We start from the raw sequence: 6689 nt of genomic DNA on the forward strand, positions 1-6689 counted from the left end.
GAATTAGGCCTGTGTTCCTCAGTTCCTGGTTATTTGAACTCGGCTTCTCCGGCCCCGCGATGCCCCTAATGACCGGCCTCGAACGATTAATTGGGGTGTGCGAAATGCCTCGGATATGAGGAGCGCTGCCCGGCGCAGCGGCTGAGGGTTAATCACGGTTTCTCGCCGGATTCCTCGGCGCTTACTCTCCGTCGGTGTGTGCTGGGTGTTGAGCTGTTCGGAGTGTTTTTTGAGGCTTTTGAAATCCATTTTATCTGTTGTTTTGCTGCATTTCTAGGTGCTGTGGCGCAAAAACGTGCCGCGCTGGCGCGGGCTGAGGGCTTTGGCCCCCACGGGTGCCATCGCCATGGCGGGGACGAGGGCCGGGAGGGGACCTGCCTCCCCTGCGAAGGCGCTTTGCAATCCCGCGGCGAAAGGCGCTGCAAAGCGCAAAGCCGGTGCAACCGCCGCTGCCGCGGAGCCCCCCGGCCCGCGCTCCCGCCGTGCTGCTCTGCCTGTTCGCAGGAGCTGCCCTGCCGGTCCAGTTTCTTATTTTTTTTTTTTCATGTCTGTGTTGTTTTCTTTCTGAACCCTGAACTTGAAAGACAGGAAAAGCCTGTGCTCGGGGTTCCCGCCGCAGCCCGGGCTCGCGAGCGCGAAGCCCGGCAGCGGGGCAGCGCCGGGGCCGCGGAGACGCCCCGCCGCTTCGGCTTCTCACCCGGAGCGCGTGCCGTGGCCCCGCGCCGCGGCCCCGGCACTCCTATCCTGCCCCGCGCGTGAATGCCACCCTGTCACCRCCTCTCGGATTTGGGTGACTTTTATTTTTATTTATTTTTTTAAGGCCTTCCCGGAGAGTGCTGTCCGGAYGCCGCGGGTCACCAGCCCCCCGGGCTACGCGGTGTCCGACTTTGCAAGCCCAGCAGCGTGGGAAGGAGTGACAAAACGTCCTGTCTTGGGGTCCCTTCTCCCCGGGCTCGCGGGGGATGGTTTCTGGGTCGGTTTGCGCTTCCGCTGAAGCCCAAAGGCTCCTCTCCGGCGCTCGTGCCGCGAGAGCAGGAGCCGCTAACTCTCGCCGCGGGTTTGGAGCAGCTGGGCTCCCGCGCACGCTGCTCTGGCCCCAGCACGGGCCCTCAGAGCTGGGGGGCCCTGGGCGGGCCTGGTCCCCCACTTCATGCCAAGAGTCACTGACAGGCAAGGAAAAAGAGAAAAACACCCGTGGGGAATCATCCTGGGGAGCTGCTGAGCCTCTAGAACGGGCTTTAATTCTCATTAAGGAAAGAAAAAGGTCAGGTTTCGAGCTGGTGCCGTCCCATTAATAAACCAGGTTCGTCCTTAGCAGGCAGCAGGACCTGGTTGTGAGAAGAAATGCAGATAGATGGCCTATTTTAAGCACTCAAGTTGGAAAATATCGACCCGGCCGCCTCTCAGCCGCGGGCGCTGGGCCGTGCCGCGGCCCCGGCGAACCCGGCCGGCGGTGCCCAGGACTCGCTCGCCGGGCGCGTCCGGCCGGCCGGTTGCTGCCGCGGTGCCGGTGGGAGTTGGGAGGGCAGGAGAGGTGCCGGGGGCAGAGCTCGCGCCCCCCGCGTCGCCGCCCTGCAAGCCCCGCGCCCGGCCGCACACGGGGGGCCGCGGCGGCGCAGGCGGCGGGAGCTGCGGGCAGCCTCCCCCGGCCCTGCCGGCTCGGATTTTCCGCCGCGGACGGAGGGGAGCAGAGCGCAAGGTGCCTCTCGGAGCCGCCACAGGAAATGGCTCATTGTTAGCGCCGCTGGAAAAAACAAAAAGACCCAAAAAATTACAATAACGAGGCCAGCTTCTATTTGAGGGTTTCCATGGGAAAAACAGGAAACGGAATCCTGTTGGTTTTCTAGGGCTTGCTGCCGATAACGCCGGTTTTAGGACAGCGCGGGCAGCGAGGAGGAGGAGGAGCTGGGAAAAGGGCAGCTCCGCCAGCGCGCCGGGCCGGCTTCCTCCGCTGCCCCGAGGCCCCGTCCCGCTTCCCCCGGGGCYGCGAGAGAAGGAGCCCGCGCGCACGCTCCGGTGCCCATGCACCCGCTCTGGTGCCCATGCACCCACTCCAGCACCTGCTCCGGTGACCACTCCAGTGCCCATGCACCCGCTCCGGCGCCTGCTCCCGTGCCTGCCCCGGTGCCCATGCACCCGCTCCGGTGCCCGCTCCTGTGCCCATGCACCCGCTCCGGCGTGTGCTCCGGTGCCCGCTCCGGTGCCCATGCGCCCGCTCCTGTGCCCGTGCACCCACTCCGGCGCCTGCTCCGTATCATTTCAGCTCAGCGTCGCTGCAGTGAAGGGTGCCGAGCCCRCGGGGCTGCTCCGAGGGCTGGCGGCGCGGAAGCGTCGGGAAGCGGGACGAGGCTCTTCGGCCACCTTCCCGTGATCCTCTTGCTGCGGCAGCCGGGGCCGAGCCCGGAGCCCTCCGAGGTGCCGCCTCGGAAGGCGAGCGCAGCTGGAGCTGGCGGTCGGCGCGCGGAGGCTGCCGGTGCGGAGATGAGCCGGGCCGGGATGCGGGCGAGGGCGGAAGGAGCCAAGCGGCGTTGGGAAGGGACGCGGCCGTTTCCTTCCCCCCGTTCACGCCCAAGCGGCCGAGCRGGCACCGCCGGGGCTCGCGGCTGGCCCGGCCGGGCGGGCGGCTCCGATCCTCCCTCCGGAGCGCGGGCGCCTCGGGCACGGTGCACCTCGGCCTCCTTTGCTCCGTGCGTCCCCCCACGCCAGGCGGGATGAGGAGCGGCCCGGAGCAGCCGTGCCCTGAGCTCGGATGCGGCACCGGCACCAGGGTTTTCCTGGGAGGCTTCTGGCTGCTTTCCCTCTGGCTCTGCAGCACCAAAGCGTTTCCTTTTCTTCCCAGTGCTCCTGCTTCCAGGTCGGATGCGGGTCTGCACCCAGCCGCGGGATCGCCGGGTGCGAGGGGGCCTGACGGGGAGGAAGGGGCACGCGCAGGCTGCGGGCAGCGGGCAGGCGCTCCCCAAATCCCCGCCGAGCTGCAAAGCTCTTCGGCCGCCTTTYGGGTTAAAGAGAATTAAAATGCTTTCTCCTGCGGGGCGTTAAAGCGCCGGGCCGGGCCGCAGCCAGGCGTYGCGGGCGGCTGCTCCCGCGGGCGCTCACCCGCGCCGGAGCCCYGCCGGCTCGCGGGGGGCTGCTCCGCTCCTGCCCCCAATCCCCACACGTCCCCCGAGGGTTTTCCATGTGGTGGCATCCTCTGCCGGCACTGCCCCGGGCTGGGCCCCGCTGCCATCCTGACCGGAGCATCCCCTCTCCCAGGAGCATCCCCGCTCCTGGCCGGAGCATCCTCGCTCCCTGCTGGAGCCTCCTCAACTGCCACCTTGGCCCTGGGGCCTGAGCTCTGGACCAAAGGTGCCGGGGTGGGATCCGTCCTCCCCGCTCCGTCCGGCCACTGGGCCCCGCTGCAGGTGGGAGCAGGGAGTCGTTTTTCCATATAAGGGCTGAAAATCAGTTATTTTCTCAACCCAGCGCGCTCTTCCCTGAAAATCCCATTAAAACCTCATTTTTCTGACCCTAATCGCAGCTGGGCCGTGYGGGAGGGATTAACGTTTGCCCTTCCCTCCCTCCCCCGCGGTCCGCTGTGCCGTGCCGTGCCGTGCCGCGGCGGGGAGCGATGCCGCTTGCCCACCCCGCCGGGACGCGGGCCGGTCCGGGAGCTGCTGGGCAGCTACAGGCCAAGGGGCTTTGGGCCGGCGAGGTGCTGGGTTGGCGGCTCGCGGCCGTGGCGCCGCAGCGGAGCCCTCCCCGCGCGCGCCGTCCTGCGAGGCCCCGGGCAGCTCCCGCTCCGACAGCTCGGGGACTTGGGGTGGGCTTTACGTGCTGGGCGATGGGGGCTGTTGGAAAGACCCCCCCAGCTCCAGCTCCAGCTCCAGCTCCAGCTGCCCCGGTGGGATTTGCTGCTCCCCGGCGGCGGAGCGAGATGGGGAGGGTTGATCACAGCCGTGGCTGAGACCCCGCTCCGGGCAGGCGCTCGGCGAGGGGGGCGGCGCGGGCAGAGCCGGCGCGCCGTGGCGGTGTCAGGGCCGGCAGCTGTCCGTCCCTCTGTCCTTTATTCTTCCCCAAAGCGTGACGTTATCCGCGCCGTGCGCCGGGGGTTAGCGACGCTCCCGCAGCTGGCGGCGCCGGCCCGCGTGCGCCACGGGGGATGTGGGGACGCGGCCCGGCGGGCGAGCGCGGCGCGGGGCTGCCCGCCGTGCTCTGCCCCTCGCACGGGGCGCTGCTGCCGTTGCCTGGCTCCTCCGTGCCTCAGTTTCCCCAAAGAGGCGCTCRGGGATCCCGCTCGCGGCCGGATCGGTCGCGGGCGGCTCACGGGGCCGTTTCGTAACGACACCCCCGGGGATCGCGGGGCCGGAGCGGGCAGTGGCGAAAGCAAATCCCGCCGATGCTGTAAGGAGGCCCGGGGCTGTGCGGAGGAGCCGGCGGGAGGCAGAGCCGGCAGAGGGCTCTGCGAGCTGCCCGCGGCCTGCGGGCACAGCTCGGCACGGCACGGCACGGCACGGCACGGCACGGCACAGCTCGGCACGGCACGGCGCGGCGCGGCACGGCACGGCACGGCGCAGCGTGCTGCCGGCGGTGCATGCCGGGAGCCCGCGCCGTTCCCCCTTGCTCCTGCTTGGCTGTGTGTTTGGGACGCCCCCGTGCACAAACACGAGCGTGCTGGAGGGCGCCCAGGCGCGCTCGCGTCCCCGGGGAGGGGGGAATGTGCCCCCGCAAGCGCCGCCCGGCCCTTCGGGGCTGGGCTGGAGGAGCCCCCCGGGGCCCCGGCCGGCGCCCTCGTTCGCTCCAGACCCTCCGCACCGTGCCCGCGGCGGGCCCGCAGGGCGAGCGACCCCTTCCCCCGCGGCCGCCCCCTGCGAGGAGTCGGGCCGCGGCCGCCCGGTCCTTTCCTGCCCGTGTGCTCCGCGCGAGTGGAGGCGGCAGGATCAGACCCTCGCTCTGCGCCGGCCCYGGGGCGGCTGAGCTGCCTCTGGCTGCCCGCACGCGCGGGGGGCGGGGGGGTGGCCCAGCTTTGGGACTCTGTTTTTAATTTGCAAATATGGGGAGAGCATGGAGGCCAGGGTGGGGTGGAGCCCCCCCACTATCCCCCCCCACCGCCCCCCCACCTGGGAGCCGGCCCGAGTTGCAAGCCGCTTTTTCCCTTTTTGCATGGTTTTAGCGGGTGGGTGCGAACGAAGCCCCCGCCCCGGCCGCTGCTCCGCACCGACAGCTGTGCCCCGGCCTGTCCCGCTCCTCCGGCTCGGCAGGGGCGGCTCTGCCTGTCGGCACATGCCGGGGCGGCTCCGCACCCCTGGGCACGCTGGAGGACGGACGGGTGCGGGAGCCCCCCGGCACAACCTCCGCGTGGCCGCGGCACGGGGCGGGGTTGGGGGGGGTCAGGGCAGGAAGGAAACGGCAGGGATGTGTCTCCCACGTTTCCTCTTCCCGTTTTTCCCTCCCTGGCCCGCCGGAGCRGGGGCATTTAGACGGCTCCCTGGAGACACGGCTGCCACCGAGCCAGTCCAGCCGCCCCCCCGGGCTGGGCTCGGGCAGGGCCCCGGTGCCTTGGCAAGGGCGGGCGCCGGGGACATGCCCAACGCCGCAGCGCTGGCGTGTGGGGAAGGGGGGTCCGCAACCAGGGGACCGTCCCCTCGCTCGGGGCCGTCTCCCGTCACCCGGCCGGCGTCGGCACAGCCGGCGGCCGTGGGAAGCGCGGAGTGGGCCAGCAGTGCCTCGCACCCCGCCTGGCTCCGCTTTGATCGTGGCGGTGGGGAGGGGAGGGATAGAGGAGAGGGGGCTGCGGCCGCGGGAGCGGAGCCCCCGGCCCCTGGATGAGGGCTGCAATCCCAGCAATGCCTGGCATTTCCCCGGAGCGGCCGCACATGCCTCTGCTCGGCCTCCAGAATGGCAGGAATGCTGCTCGGGACCTGCTGCCGCGGGGCCGCGGCGCTGGGCGCCCCGGCACAGCTCGCTTGCCCCATTTTGGACCCCTCTGCCTGGGAGCTCCTGGCATGTCTCCCAGGCCTTCGGCACCACTCTTCCTCCTCCTCCTTGCCGCCCCGCTGCTGCTATGCACCAGCTCTCCCCTGCCTCACTGGAGAGGCTGGGGCCGGAGGGGGCCGCACGTCTCCCGTCCCCCTCCCTCCAGCGCGGGGGGCAGCTCCCTGATCCCGGCGCGGGGGTCACGGCTGCCCGCGGCCGCAGCCACGTTTCAGCACGCGGCGAGGGTGGCTCAGCCGGGTTTGTTGCTGCTGTGCCCCGTCCGAGCATCCCCGCGGCGGCACCTCCCCGCTGGGGGCAGCACAAATTCCCCCCCGGCTTTGGCTGCAGCGGAGGCCGCGGGGCCCTGGCCCGTGCTGCGGCCGGCCCTGCTGCCGGGCCCGGGCTCGTCCCACCGGGGCCGGGGAGGGCGGAGGGGGCTCTCGGAGCGCCCCCCCCCCCGGCTGGGTTCCCGTCACGGAGGGTCTGGCAGCGGCTCATCTCCCCGCTTCCTAAGGCGGACGGGCTGCTGCCCAGGCGCCGGAGGGGGCTCGCCGGCTCCCGGAGCCCCGGCTCCCAGCGCTGTTCCTCCCTCCCTGCTGCCCTTGCCCGGGGCATCTCCCGAGCCCGGGAGAGCAGCGAGCGCTGCCCTCCGGAAAACCGGCGGAGGAAGGAAGGAAGAGGCCGGGAGGGAGGGGTGGGAGGAAGCAGGGACGGTCAGATGCTGCCTGGGGTGATAG

Source organism: Rhea americana, unplaced genomic scaffold (genome assembly GCF_003343005.1).
Source record: "Rhea americana isolate MKP2758 unplaced genomic scaffold, rheAme1 scaffold_526, whole genome shotgun sequence".
Classification (NCBI taxonomy): domain Eukaryota; kingdom Metazoa; phylum Chordata; class Aves; order Rheiformes; family Rheidae; genus Rhea; species Rhea americana.